Genomic DNA, 13,853 nt, shown 5'->3' with positions numbered 1-13,853 from the left:
CTTTTCCCTGCATCATCCTGAGGATGCTGCACCACCCCACATCACCCCCCCCCCCCCCAAACACTGCCCCTGCCACAGCATTCCCTGAAGGGACCTTGGGGACTGTCCCCATGTCCTCCCCTCCCCCCTGACCCCCCGTGGTACCTCCACTGCTCCACCTGTGCTTGGCCCCAGTTCCTGTCGCGACCTCCCCATGTAAACGGGCAGGAGTTTCAGTCACATCCTCACCTCCTCCTCCTTCTCCTGCGGTGGACTCACTGGTGACACCAGAAGAACACCACGGGTCACCCTTCGAGGGGACTGCAGAGTCACGGTGGCTCCTGGAGTCCCCCTGGTGTGACAGCTGAGGGGCCTGAGATCCTGCGGTGACAATCTGGGGGTTGGGTGCTTGTTTTGGAATCTCCAGGGTGGATCCCTAGGTCCTGAAGTCCCCTCCCACCACCATACTCACCCCCCCCAGCTCATGCCTCAGTTTCCTCCTCACTCTGCAGGGACTACCCAGAGCTGATGTTCTGATACTGGGTTTATTTTGGGGTGTTTGGGGTTGGGGCAACTGGAATGGGCTGGTGGACCAGTGAGGCTGGCCAGGGCGTTGCCAGGCTGGTGATCATCTGTGCTGGGGGCTGGCCAGGCTGGGGGTCTGCAGGACCAAGGGTTGTCCAGACCAATGTCCAGCTGGGATCTACCCAGAGCATTGTCCATCCAGAGTGGGATCCATGGCTCTGGTGTCCATCTGAACCAGTGTCCAGCTGGTATCCATGGCTCTGGTGTCCATCAGGACCAGTGTCTAACCTCTCCTGCCCCCATCCATCCCAGACTCCCTGGCCAGGGATACTCCTCACTGCAGAGTGGACAAGACCCACGGTCAGTCCCAAGATGACCCCAAACTCCCTCCCACCAGGAACTGCATTGAGCAGCACTTTGCCATGGCCAAGATGAAGGTGCTGGTGGCACTGTGGTGGCACAAGTGGTGGCATTGATGCCATCCCAGTTCATGTCCCCATCCACGTCCCCCCATATCCATATTCCCCATGTTCCTACTCATGTCCATGTACCCTCATGTCCATGTCCCCTTACCCAGGGCTGTGTCCTTACATGTCCTCACACATCCCCACCCATGTCTTTGTCCTGCCACGTCTCCATCCATGGCCATGTACCCATCCATGTCCACGTCTCCCATTTCCCCACCCATGTCATTGTCCACCACGTGTCCTGATTCATGCCTTAGTACAATGACTTTACCCCGATTTTGGGTGTTTTTAACGATAAAGAGAAATGAAAGAAAATCTAGGCCACGAGGAGCCAGGAGGATGTGGAGCCCCCAGCCAGGTGCCTTCTCAACATAGATGAGTGGCAACACAGATCACCGGAGCTCTGCCCACTGGGGGTCACTGGGGATCATCCAGCACAGATCCTGCCATGGGGGATGGAGCTGGAGCAGCACATGAAGCTTTTCCCACACTCGGGGCACTCACAGAGCTTCTCTTAGTGGAAACTCTGTTGGTGTATGATCAAGTTAGAGTGCTGTGAGAATCTCCTCCCACACTCCCCACACCCGTAGGGCGTCTCCCCGGTGTGGATGCGCCGGTGCCTGACGAGGGTGCAGTTTTGCTTGACGCCCCTCCCACAGTCAGGGCAGCAGAAGGGCCTCTCATCCATGTGAATGCGATAGTGCTTGAGCAGATCAGAACTGCTCTGAAATCTCTTCCAGCACTTATCACACTCAAAGGGCCTCTCCCCTGTGTGGCTCCTTTGGTGGACAGTCAATTCTGAACTTATCCTGAAGTTCTTTCCGCATTCCCCACGTTCATAGGGCCGCTCCCCCGTGTGGATTCTCCAGTGGCAGATGAGGTTGGATTTCTGACTGAAGCTCTTCCCAACTTTTGAGCACTTGTGGGGCTTCTTCCCATCATGAAGCTGCTCATGGACCACCAGCTCCAAGCTCTGGCCGCGTCTTTCCTCCTGGGATCCCCGTGATCTGCACTTGCAGCCCCTCCTCATGCGGGATCTCCAGGGCTTTTCCTCCCCGTTGGATTGCTGCACCGTGGAGCTGCTCAAAACGGCCTCTTCCACGAGGTTCTGCTGCGGGGATTTGTCCTTCCTGGTCTCCTTCCCCTGCTCCATCGGGCCAAGGTTGGGGAATGGGAAATCCTGGTTTGTGGGAAAACAAGGTCTGAGCACGCTGGGTTTGATGGTCCCTCTGCCCGAGGGCAGCTGGAGAAGCCAGGGCCCCTTGCAGCCTCGGGGAGCCCAGAGCCCGCTCAGCACCAACCTCCCGCACCCCTCCAGGCTGCCGGGGGTCCCCCGGCTCCGGGTCCAGCAAGATCCCTGCCCTGCAAAAAACCCCTCCCGGAGACCCTTCCGCCGACTGATTTGGGACGAGCTTCCCCTCCCAGCTCACCTGCGGAGTCCGAGGGGGGGTGATGCTGCCGCAGCCGAGGGAGTTGCTGCCTGAGGGGAAAACTGCGTGTTTCTGCGGCTGCTACTCTCCCTCCCGTTCTGCCCTGGGGGATTCCAAAGCAGCTGCGCCCGCGGGGCACTGGGAGCGATACTAGGAGCACTGGAAGCGATACTGAGAGCCCCAGAAAGGAATTGGCAGCGCTATCCCTGCCAGGACCGCTCTTACTGGGAGCACTGGCTGCAGCCGGCGGTGGGCGGGGCCACATACAAGGGCATGGTTATGCAAATCCAGAGCGATCGCGCGCTGTAATTGGTCGGAGGGAGGACCGCGGGGTTTCCCCAGTCACGTGAGGATCGACGTGGGGGGGGCCGGGGATGGCGGCGGCGTCGGGTGAGAGGGGACGGGAACCGGGAATGGGGACGGGGAATGGGAACCGGGTTCGGGAACGGGAAGTGTGACTGGGAATGGGGACTTGGAATGGGACGGGGAATGGGACCGGGAATACGGGACAGGAACCGGGAATGAGAGCGGGGATGGGAATATGGGAGCAGGTCAGGGAATGTGGGAGCAGCAAGCAGAGAGAGAATATGGGATGGGGATTAGTGTTCAGAAGTGTTCCAGTGAAACACCCCGGGGCTGTGAGCTCTGCAGCTGGGCCTGCCCTGGGCTGCTGCGGCCCAGGGCCCCAAGGCTGGAGCTGCAGCCTTGCTCCTGTGTCAAGAACAGGAGCCTCGTGCAGGCCCATGGCCCTTGCATGGCCCCACTATGAGGGAGGGCTCTGAGGCACAGGGGTGCTGGCAGGATGGGCTGCTGTGGCCAGCTGGGGGCCTCTGAGCAATGCCCAAAGCCTTGTACTCTCTGCAGCTGGCCAAGGAGAGCAGCAGGGCTGAAGGGTTCATGTGGCACGGCAGCCCCAGCTGTGAAACCCTCGGCCCCCATGGGAGAGGCGGCCCTCAGGAATGGGACTGGGAATACAGGACAGCACTGGGAATGGAACTGGGAATGGGACCAGGAATGGGGACCAAGATCTGGAATGAGACTGGGAATGGGGGTGGGAACTGAGAAAGGGCACCGGGGAACAGGGACTGGAAATAAGGACAGCGACTGGCAATACAGGAATGGGACCGGGAATACAGGGCTGGGACTGGGATTGGAGACAGTGACTGGGAATGGACCCCAAATACGGGACACAAGCGGGAATGGGACCAGGGATGCAAACATGGGTATGGGACAGGGAATATGGAAAGAGCAACCAGAGAGAGAATATGGGATGTGGATTAGGAAGATTGGGAACCTGAGTACGGGAGCAGAACTAGGAATGTGAACTTTGGAACAAGACAGGGACTATAGAAATGGAAGTATGGAACTGGAGCAGAACTGGGAATATGTCAGTGGGAACAGGACAAGGAATATGGGCCTGGGAATTTGGGAAAGGCAACCAGACAGAGAATTCAGGACACTGACAGGGAATGAGACCTCGAATGGGATCCAAACTGGCATGGGAGCAGGAGTGGGGTGACTTGGGAATGGGCTGGGGGCAAGGGAGCTGGCAGCAGGGACAGGGGGATCCTGGACAAGGCACACCAGGGACCAGGATGGGGGGACATGGGGACAGTTCCAGGGCAGGGGGTCCTTGGTCAGCTGCCCCAGAAACTCTGCCAGGGTGTCCCAGTGCCGACAGAGCTGCTGGGCCTGCAGTGCCCAAAGCCCTGAGCAACCCCCAAGTCCCTCTGAGGAACCCTGAAGTCCCACGAACCCAGCATCCCCCACATCCCCTGGAAGATCCCCCCATGTCCCCTTCCACATCTTAGTTCAACATCTTTATTTCTGCCCCAGTTTTGGGTGTTTGGAAAGGACAAAGAGAAATGCAAAGAAAATACAGGTAACGGGGAGCCAGGAGGATGTGGATCCCCCAGCCAGGTGTCTCCCCAACACGGATCAGTGGCACCACAGATCACCAGGACTCTGCCCACCCAGGGGTCACTGGAGATCATCCAATGCAGACCCTGCCATGGGGGATGGAGCTGGAGGAACACAGTCTTGGTTTAAAGACAGGTGTCTGCTGAGGAAGGCAGGAGCCTCTCTTGAAATGGAAAATGTAAACTCTCTCTCTCTCTGTTATAACTTTGAGATTAAGGAGCTCTCAGGCAAAGATATGGGAATAGGAATATCAGATTTTTACTGGGAAAATTAAAAGTATAGTAATATTAAAAAGAAAACACTGATAGAGTTAGAATGCAACCTGACACCCTATTGGTCACAGTGTTGGTAGCAGTCTGATTACATGCAGGCTATAGTTTTACTGGAGTGACAGATGTGGTTTTGTTGAAGCAATGATTTTGGAGAAGGGTGTGTTCTTTTTGATTTTTTTTTTTTTAAGATTTACTGGTGATGAAGATGGGCCTGGTCTTTCTGGTCTTTCTCTAGGAATTTAGTGGGAAAAGGTTGCTGTGATATTTCAAATTTTAGATTTTATTTAGGTAGGAAATGCTTGGCTCTTCCCCTTGGGTGGGGCATTTCAAATGGGATGATGTAATTTGATTAATCATGCAGCGAGACTTAATGGCTTATTAACAGAAAATACCTTTGTTATAAATGAGAAAGAAAGTCTCCATATTTAGCAAAATTTAAGTTGCTTTATTTGATATAGACGGAGCAAGCAGCGCTGGGGAACGTGAGGGGTCAGCGCCCACTCCACGCTCTGTCAAACCTTGGTTTGCAGCTCCTTTTTATAGGATGTTTTTCCTCGTAGTAATCAATAACTGTTATTTTTTTTGTTGTCATAATTCTGCCAGGTAAGCGGTGGTGGTCAAAAAAACATCCATGGGACCGCTTGTGAAATCTCCGGACAATTTGTCAAGTAACCATCTGGTTTTGGTAGATAAAGAACAGCAGAAGTGGGAAGTCTGGTCTTAGCAGATAGGTTGCAATTGATTACACAAAGGCAGGAAATCTGATTTTGCAAAATCTTTCAGGCTGTGGGAAATCCTCATTTTGCAAACCGGTATTGAATACAATTTACTAAAAAACACAATATTCATAACAGGGGTATTTAAAGAGAATGATTTAATCATATATATTTTTCTCTATTTTTCTCTATCTAATGTCCATGCTTCATTTCAGACCTAAGTATTCTGGTTTATACAAACCCCACTACTTTTATGATTGACACGAATCTTTTATCAATTATCACACCTTCCTGGACAAAGGATGGGTCCTGAAAGGGGTAAACAAAACTACCCCACCTGGCTTTAACAGCTGGCCTATTAACAGAAGATATTTCCCCCTGCCCCCTGGAGTTATGATGGATGGGTCATGGAAGAGAGAAGGAACACTGCTCCACCTGCTTTTAACAGATGGTGATAGAATATATACTTGTGGTTAACATCTTACATTGCAACCTTAGACTGGCACAAAGCTCTTCTTGCACTCCGGGCACTTGCAGGGCTTCCCTCAGTGGTGCATCTTGGTATCTGGTGAAATGAGAGCTCTGTGAGAAGCTCTTCCCACACTTGGGGCACTCATGGGGCCTGAGACATCACAAGGGGCAGGGCTGTGATGTGCTCTGGTACCTGTGACTGAAGGCTGGTAGGGGGTCTTTTGAGATTCAATGCTTCAGACCCAGGAAGCTGCCAGCCTTCCCAGAGAGAGAGAGTCCTGCAAGGAACTGCCTTCTAGGGGATCTTCTGTCTGTTCTCCTGGCCACTGGATAAGCCTCAGGAAGGGGTAGCTGTGGCCACAAGTCATCAGCTCTGGTCAGTGATTTAATCTCAGCGATTCCAGCTCTGCTTGCAAGGCTTTCCCAGGCTGCCTCAGGGACAGAGAGACGGGAAGCGTCTTATGGCAAATTCCACAAAGATTCCTTTATTATTCAGCAGCTCTGTGAAGGGAGCCAGGAACGACTGCTCCCTAGAGAACTGAGGGAAATAACTGAGGTTTTTATGGGAGAGAGCAAGGGGGAAAGACCAATTGGTTACAAAGGATTAACATGGATACTAGGGCATGGTGGGATAAGAGAAGCTATTCAGTAGCTCACCATGACAAGAAAAGGTGTGCTAACCTAATGAGCATCCTTCTAGGAGGGTTGAGATAAGCTAATCACAGCCCACTCAAGGGAAATTCCTCTAAGGCAAAGCCATGGGCCTCCACATTTGACATCACAAGGAGCAGGGCTGTGATGTGCTCTGGAGCCTGTGACATCACAAGGGGCAGGACTGTGATGTGCTCTGGTGCCTGTGACATCACAAGGAGCAGGGCTGGCTGTGATTTGTTTGGTGCCTGTGAAATCCCAAGGGCAGTGTCACAGTGGGGGCAGCTCTCAATGTCCCCACAGGTCACTCTGTCCAGTGCAGCCGTGCCAGCGGTCACTGCGCACTCGGGGGAGGCTGGGCTGGACGGGGATCGGGGCAGAGACGCCGCCCCCGGGACTGGAGTCTCCCCCTGCCTCTGGGCCCAGCCCCTGGTGGGAGCGCCTTGGGCACAGCACGGGGCTGCTGCTGGGCCAGGGGGAGAGCCCCTGCCAGCTGCCTGGGCCCTTCTGATGCCTGTGCCACATCCCTGTGGCTCCTGTCCCTGCTGCTCCCTGCCACCTTCACTCCCTCCATCAAAGCACCACTCAACCTCTTCACAGTGACCTGTGAAAAGAAAGAGAGAAAGAAAGAATGAGAGAAAGGAAGTGTTGTCAGATGACCCTGGCTGGATGGCCGACACCCACCAAAGCTGCTCTCTCACTCCTCTCCAGATACGGACAGGAGACAGAAAACAGAATGAAGGCTTACTGGGTTGAGATAAGGACTGGGACATATCACTTAGCAAATGTCACAATGGGTGAAACAGGTCTGAAATTGGTGATATTAATTGAATTAACTGCTCTCCAAATCAGACCAGGAGAGTGAGAAGTAAGATAACTGTATCTTCTGCCCATCCCTCCCTCTTTCCCAGCTCTGCCTCCTCCCCCAGTGGGTGCAGGGAGATGGGGAATGGGGGTTCTGGTCAGTTCATCACATGTTGTTTCTCCTGCTGCTGCTCAGGGAGAGGAGCCGTTCCCCTGCTGCACCATGGGGTCCCTCCCTGAGACGCTTCTCCATGAACTTCTCCAAGGTGAGTTCATCTCAGGGACAGCAGTTCTTCATAAACTGCTGCAATGTGGGTCACGTTCCTATGGGCTCGCAAGTCCTACCAGGACCCTGCTCCAGCGTGGGCTTCTCTCTCCACGGGTTGCTGGTCCCTGCCAGGTCCCTGCTCCAGCACGGGTTTCTCATGGGGTCACAGCCTCCACTCAGGCGTCCCCCTGCTCTGGCACGGGCCCCTCCAGGCGCTGCAGGTGCACCTCTGCACTCTGTGCCCTCCATGGGCTGCAGGGGCCCAGCTGCCTCACCAGGGACTGCACCACAGAATCTCAGGGCAATCAGCTCCAGCACCTGCAGTAGCTCCTGCCCCTCCTCCTGCCCTGCCCTGGCTGTGTGCACAGTTGTTCCTCTCATGTTCTCGCCCTGCTCTTCCCTGGCCACAGTTACAACTGCACGAGAACTGCTTTTCTTCAGTCTGTTTTCCCAAAGGTGTTCCCACCATTTCTACCTGGCCCAGCCTTGGCCAGCGGCTGGTCCGTCCTGGAGCCGGCTGGCGTTGACTCTGCAGGACATGGAGGAGCAGGTGCTTCCAGCAGCCTCTCACAGAAGGTGCTTCTAGAGACCCCCCATACCAAAACCTGGCCTGGCAAACCTAGTATAAGTGTGGTAGGGTTTTTATTACCATGATTAATTCTTATTATTGCTATTAGCTCTATTATTGCTATCAATAGTACAGTTATTCTTAGTTGTGTTACAATTAGTACAGGTATTTTTAGTCTTTTTGACTATTAATCATTGCTTTATTAGACATCAGAATAAAAGTTCTTAATTGCAAGTAGAAGGTAGGAGTTTGGCAGCTGCTCTCCCTGCCCTATTCTGTGTCATTGCTGCGTGTGAAGCGGCAGCTGCCAGGACCCCCCATTTCCCTGGTTTGGGAAATTGGATGGCATTGCTCACATGTCAGAAAGAGAGGCCTGATTCCAATTAAATGCATTGCCTGAGCTCTTGTAGTCGCAATGCTCAAAGCTTGTTTTCTAACGTTGCTGACTTGCTCAGCTTCTGTTCATATTTGCGATTTTGGACCAAAATGTTGTCAGATGTGATTTTTGCAAGGTTTTCTGTAATGAGCTATCTGTTTTGCTCTTGGATTTCTTAATGGTGGGTCAGAACGGAATGCAGCATTTTGGGTGGGAGCCCTTCAGTCTGATCTGGGACTGTCTGAGCAGCAGCTGGTTTTGCACCTGTAAGCAGAGATAGCAAAGATTGCATGAAGTGAATATTGTGCCCGGTTGCGGAAGCCGTAGCGCCTGGCGAGCGCGGGGCAGCTGCCGGGATCTTCGGGGCACGGAGGAGCCGCAGACGGACGTTGCAAGTGGCTCCTTCGGGGCAGGATTTTGTCCCGATGCGGGGGAATTGCCGCGGGCTGGGCGGGCTGGGGCCTCTGCCGAGCGCCGCCGCCTTTCCCCGGGAGCCCCCGGGCAGAGCTCTGTGCTCAGGGCCGAGGGCCAGGCACCCGCTCGGCGGCTCCGAGACGGCAGAGTTTTGGGGGTGCCGCTGTTGGGGGCAGTGCCGGGGGAGTTGCCCCGGGCTGGAGACTCAAGGGCGCCGAGGATGGCGAGCACCCAGTCCATGTGGCATGGGACAGCTGCGGACATGCCTGGGGGGCAACCTGTGTGGGGGCTGAGGAGGTTTAAGAAGTCGGAGAGGATTGGAGGAGGGGGAAGGCACCCAAAAACGTACCAGAAGCAAGAAGGTGCCTGAATTTAGGGGAAAGGATGGAAAATGGGGGAAAGGATCCAAAAGATGAGGAAGGGAAGCAAAATAAGGGGAAAGGAAACAAAATAAATGGTAAATACTCAAAAGAGGGGGAAAGACACAAAATAGGGGATAAAGTATCCAGAATAGGGAGAAAGTATCCAAAATAAGGGGGGAAGACCCAAAATCCAAGGAGAAAAGGTTTCATGGGGTGTCATAACTGTCATGGCGTGTCCCTACGTGTGCTGGGGTGGGTGCAGACACTCAGCACCAGGAGCAGCCACGGAAACATCCTGAGGGACACAGGGAGACTCTGCAGGACATGGGCTGGGGACCTTGGAGTATCAGGCCCCACCAGGGGTGGAGGACAGGAACATAGGAGGAGACATGGGGGCACCTGGAAGGGGACAGGGACACACAGAGGTAATGGCCACAGTGGAGGATGAGGACAAATGGAGGGGAAGGGACACAGTGCCACCAGGACACACAGCAGGGGACAACATTGCCACACCTGTGGGGACACTGCCACTAGGACACCACTGGTGACACCCTGCATGGGACACTGCTGGTGGCACTGACATTTGCGCTGTCCTCAGAGGTGGTTGGGCTCCCCTGAGGGTGGTGGCCCTGGTACACTGTGGTGGCTGTCACTTGCTTCCACACCCCTTGTCACCAACTGAACAAGCCCGGACAACAACTTGTCGACAACCCTCCCGCCCTGGTGGATGGTGACATTCAGCTGGGATACTGCAGCAGTGATGGTGGGAATGTGGTGGCAGGAACTGCATTAGGCAGTGCTTTGCCATGGCTGAGATGAAGGTGCTGGTGGCATTGATGCTGTCCCAGTTCGTGTCCCCACCCATGTCCATGTACCTTCATGTCCCCAGCTAGGTCTGTGTCCCCATCCATGTCTATGTCTCCATGAAAGGCTGTGTCCCCTCACGTCCCCATCCATGACCTCACCCATGTCCTTGTCCGCCACATGTCCCCATCCATGCCTTACTTCAACAAAAATAAATTAAATAAAATAAAAATTTTAACCCCATGTTGAGGGTTAGTTCTTTCTATTTTTTTTTTCCCTCTGTGGAATTTTCCCCATTGTCATGCTAAGATACCTGTTGACTGGGCCCTGGTGACAAGGGGGAGGGGACGGGAGGGAAGAAGCAAGCCCCGCGAGATTCAAACAGCCAGAAGAGGAAGAGGAAGGCTGGGCCTCGGCCCATTTCCCCCGCGGAGTTCGGACGAGAAGGACGATCGCCGTCTGTGTCCCATCCCAGCGTCGGGAAACCACCATCGGACCCTGCCCGGCTGTCTTCTCGCTGTGAACTACCACCATCCAGCACTCTACTGAGCACCGGGACCGACACCGTGAGCGGAGAGCTCTCTCTCCATCTCTCTCTCCCCCTGGGACAGCTCTGCCATCACCCCCAGCCCTCCTGCAGCTCTGCGGGAGCCGCCCGCCCCCAGCACCGGGAACTGCAGCTCAGGGAAAAGGTGCCTGCAGCCAAAAAACACTGGGACTGAGTTACTGTTCTGTTTGTGGGTAATTTCATAGCTGTTGTTGGTCTTGTTAAATATACTAGTAAAGAACTGTTATTCCTACCCCCATATCTTTGCCTGAGAGCTCTCTTAATTCCGAAATTATAATAATCGGAAGAATCATATTTTCTTTCAGTCCAAGGGGAAGCTTCTGCTTTCCTTGGCAAACACCTGTCCTTCAAACCAGGACAGATTTTGGCGCCCAACGTGGGGCCCGAGGGCATTGAGAGAAAAGGGTGAAAAAGGAATAACAGTTCTTGAGTTACCTCAGTTTTGTGTTAGGTGGCATCAAGTTGTCCAGCTTACCGTGGTTTGGGCTCCATGTGGCCCCAGCTTTATCTCTCCCATTTGCAATCCCTTACTTGAACATGGGTCCTATAACTCAGGCTGCTGTAACTATTATCCAGTTCCTTTTGTGGGCTGATAACGTGAGAAATTCATGGATTTTTAACTTCCTCTGGAAGGTGGGCACATGGATTCGGAGCTATCACACTCTAACTGTATGTTTTTGGGGCTACTTTAATAATGGTACATACTGTGAGGATATGACACCAGGGAAAATTTTGTCCCAACCCCTTACACAGTTTTTTGGGTCTGCTCCACCAGCTTTTGAGGGGTTCAAATCTCTTCTAAGCAGTAATATCATACAGTGGCTGACATTGCTAATAGGCCTTGTAAACCTGTTCTATTTAACATTCCGAGATGAGGGGAGATTGACTTGGATGACAACCCTGATACGTCCCCCAAGGAATAGGGATCCTGCCCCAGAGCCTGGCCCTGCCCCAGAGCCTGGCTCTGCCCCAGAGACTAAGGACTCTGCCCCAGAGCCTGACCCTGCCCCTGCCCCAGAGACTAAGGATTCTCCCCCAGAGACTAAGGATTCTGTCCCAGAGCCTGACTCTGCCCCTGCCCCAGAGACTAAGGATTCTGCCCCAGAGACTAAGGATTCTGCCCCAGAGGTTAAGGATGTTGCCCCTGAGCCTGATTCTGCCCCAGAGCTCACCTCAGAAAGGAACCATCCAGAGTGGGTGGGGTTTCTAGTGAAGGAGATGGGCCAAATGCTGAAGGAGTACCTTTCCCCAGCTCTTGAGAAACTCTCCCTCTGCCTTAAAGAGGGAGAACCTGATGGTGCAGCAGTGGAACCCACAAATGTTACATCTCTCCAGGCTCCAGCTGAACTGCAAGGGCACTCACAGCCAGCAGCAGTTGCCCCCGTGGAAACTAGAAAGTCTAAGGTGAAAACAAAGCACCTAGATAATAATGATCAGAAAGCAGGGCCCTCACAACCAGCAGGGGAGCCAGAGGTTGAGATCGTCACAGAGTCCCTGTCATACGAGAGTCTCCGTAATCTGCGTAAAGATGTTGTACGAAGGGGCCGTGAGGCTTTTACAACGTGGTTACTGCGGGTCTGGGACCTTATGGGTACAGGTGTGCAGCTGGATGGTACTGAGGCAAGGAATTTGGGACCCCTAACCCAGGACTCAGGTGTGGATCACATATTCGTAAGGGAACGAGGCCCCCTTTCCCTCTGGGAGCGGCTTTTAATGAGTGTAAGAGAGAGGTTTGTCCATAGAGAGAGAATGCAGGAGCACCACCATAGAATGTGCTGGAAAACCGCTGAGGAGGGGATCCAACAGCTGAGAGAAGTAGCAATACTGGAAGTACTCTTTGGGACGGGTGGACAACATGACAATGACCCCGACAAGGTCAGGTGCACAGGGCAGATGTTGTGGAATCTGGCACACCTGGGGCCATCTCAATACACCACATTCATTGCAGCCATTAATGCTGACACCAACCACGAGACAGTGGGTTCTGTTGCCGATAAGCTCAGAAATTTTGAGAGTATAATGAATGGCCCAATGCAGGCTCAGGTCTCTGCCGTGATTAGGGAACTCAGAGAGGAGTTCAAGGAGGAGATAAGAGGGGTGAGGGAGGAGATGAGGAAGGTCAATGCAGCACCAGTGCAAGTCACAGATCCCAGAGTTAGAGCCCAACGTCCCCCAGCTAAGGAGAGAGGATACACCCCACGAGCTGACCTGTGGTTCTTTCTGCGTGACCATGGGGAAGACATGAGGAGGTGGGATGGGAAACCCACTTCTGCCCTGGCAGCATGGGTGCGTCAACTCAAGGAGGGAAACACTAACCAAAGGAGCTCCACTAAAGTGAAGGTAGCCTCAACTTCCCATAACCAAGATGCAGGGTATTACAAAAGGGAGGATGATTTGTCAGATCCCCTTGAGGGAACCTCCAACATGTATGCCCAGGAAGGAAATAATAACCAGTGCTAGAGGGGCCCTGCCTCTAGCCAGGGAGAAGCACGGGAAAACTGGGTCTTTTGGACGGTGTGGATCCGATGGCCTGGCACATCAGAGCCACAAAAACATAGGGCCTTAGTTGATACTGGTTCACAGGTCACCCTAATACCATCAGAACATGTGGGGGAAGAGCCTGTTTCTATTGCTGGGGTGACAGGGGGATCACAGGAATTGACTTTGCTGGAGGCTGAGGTGAGCCTGACTGGGAAAGAGTGGCAGAAGCATCCAATTGTGACTGGCCCAGAGGCACCGTGTATTCTAGGCATAGACTTCCTGAGGAATGGCTATTACAAAGACCCAAAAGGGACTCAGGTGGGCTTTTGGAATAGCTGCTGTAGAGGCAGAAAACATTAAGCAATTGAACACCTTGCTTGGACTGTCAGAGAACCCATCTGTAGTGGGACTCCTGAAGGTGAAGGAGCAGCAAGTGCCAATTGCCACCTCCACAGTGCACCACCGGCAGTACAGGACAAATCGAGATGCCGTGATCCCCATCCACAAGATGATCCGTGAGCTGGAGGGCCAAGGGGTGGTCAGCAGAACCCACTCACCCTTCAACAGCCCCATCTGGCCTGTGCGCAAGTCTGATGGAGAATGGAGATTGACTGTGGACTATCGTGCATTGAATGAAGTGACTCCACCGCTGAGCACTGCCGTGCCGGACATGCTGGAACTCCAGTACGAGCTGGAGTCCAAGGCAGCAAAGTGGTACGCCACCATTGACATTGCCAATGCATTTTTCTCCATTCCTCTGGCAGCAGAGTGCAGGCC

The sequence above is a fragment of the Cinclus cinclus genome, unplaced genomic scaffold (assembly GCF_963662255.1).
Source record: "Cinclus cinclus unplaced genomic scaffold, bCinCin1.1 SCAFFOLD_64, whole genome shotgun sequence".
In the NCBI taxonomy this organism is placed as follows: domain Eukaryota; kingdom Metazoa; phylum Chordata; class Aves; order Passeriformes; family Cinclidae; genus Cinclus; species Cinclus cinclus.
The sequence above is the reverse complement of the archived record's forward strand: the minus strand, read 5'-3'. Positions refer to the sequence as shown.